This window comes from Octopus sinensis, linkage group LG29 (assembly GCF_006345805.1).
Source record: "Octopus sinensis linkage group LG29, ASM634580v1, whole genome shotgun sequence".
NCBI classification, from domain to species: Eukaryota; Metazoa; Mollusca; class Cephalopoda; order Octopoda; family Octopodidae; genus Octopus; species Octopus sinensis.
Genome location: NC_043025.1, coordinates 10075383 through 10077389, shown reverse-complemented (window position 1 = coordinate 10077389; position 2007 = coordinate 10075383).

Sequence of the window (2007 nt, the reverse complement as noted above, 5' to 3'; positions counted from 1 at the left end):
CGATCTTATGTTTCTTAATGATTCGCTTGTTTATTTTTGTTGCTGTTGTGTTTTTTTTTTTAGCACTTGGTCAGCTCTGATCCAGATGTATCAGTCAGGAAAGACATCCCAGCTGTGACCATCCTGTATTTTATTTACTCAAACACTTTATTTATGAATGCAGAATCTAATGTGTTCCACGTTCTTTGCTAATTAGTGCAAATTACAAAATTAATCTGGTTAAGTTACAGACCACAGTCCACCTAAAATGGTGCATTGAACATAATATTGGTATATTAACCCTTTCGCTACTGTATTTATTTTGAGATGCTCTGTGTTTCTTTCAATTAATTTTAAATATAACAAAGAATTTAGTAAAATAACTTAGTTATCGTTAAGCTAGTGTTAGGAACATAAATTGTGACTAAGGTTTGGTGGAAGATTTTAATTCAAAACTTTTGAAAACAAGACATTTGTACTACAGAGCCAGAGCCGGCTTCAGCCATGTTGGTATCAAAAGGGTTAAGAATTGTTTCTCTATTTATATCTTAACCCTTTTGTTACCATATTTCTGCTGAGATGCTGTGTGTTTCTTTCAATTAATTTTAAATATAGCAAATAATTTAGTAAAATAACTTAGTTGTCATTAAGCTAGTGTTAGTAACATAAATTGTGACTAAGGTTTGGTGGAAGATTTTAATTCAAAACGTATGAAAACAAGACATTTGTACTACAGAGCCAGAGGTGGTTTCAGCCAGGTTGGTATCGGAAGGGTTAAGATGGTGTTTAGAGTATAACAAAAGACAAATATTTATTGGTGTATTAACATGGTGTTTGGTACATAACAAGAGAAATATATATTGGTATATTAACAAGGATATTTCAAACATAACAAATGACAAATATTGGTATATTAAGGTAGTGTTTGCGACATAAGAAAATATAAATATTTATTGAGATATTAAGATCATGTTTGAGACATAACAAAGGGCAAATATACATTGGTATATTAAGGTGGTATTTGAAACAAAAGAAATGACAAATATACCATAAAAACCCATGTAATTTACGCATTTTTTTTTTTGCAAAAATAAAAATAAACTTTAGGGGTGTGTAAATTACATTGAGTAGATCGTTTCCAAAACATGCGTACTAGAAGTTGACTCATTTAATGTTAGAATAGGTTTTACAGAAAAAAAAATAAGGGCTTAAATATAATGAAGTTGACTTATTTATGCTGGACGGTATAATGCTTACTTTTTCTGTATAAATTTACTAAGCACCATCCGAGCGTGATCGTTGCCAGAGCAGCTAACTGGCTTCCATGCCCGTGGCATGTAAAAGGGGACCATTCGAGCGTGATCGTTACCAACGTCACCTTACTGGCACCTGTGCTGATGGCACATGTAAAAAGATTCGAGCAAGGTCATTGCCAGTACTGCCCTACAGGCCCCCGTGCCGGTGGCACGTAAAAGCACCCTCAACACTCTTGGGAGTAGTTGGCGTTAGGAAGGGCATCCAGCTGTAGAAACTCTGTCAAATCAAGATCGGAGCCTGGTGCAGCCATCTGGTTCACCAGCCCTCAGTCAAAATCGTCCAACCCATGCTAGCATGGAAAGCGGACGTTAAACGATGATGATGATGATGATGATGATTAGATGGTTAACTACTTTTGGCGGTCTGACGTTCATGCTGGTAATCACGGTCTGGGCCATATTTTACTCAGGTGAGTAAAGTGTCATCCAAACTGATGTTTATTGGTAATTAAATTTAATTTGAAACACCTGTGTGTAATTATCAGCTTTGTTTTTGTTGATAATTTTTAACAACTTATCCTGTGATCATGATTTGAGAAGACATAGAGCAGTATGTTAAAGATTGGACATAATCTCTTGTGGGCCAGAAATGTAAAATAAAGTTTATTATAAACAACACAAACACTTTGTAATTTAATAGTTTTCAATGTGATACCTGTTGAACAGGAATTATTTTTAATGAAAATTTAATCATAAGTGAAATTATGCTAAA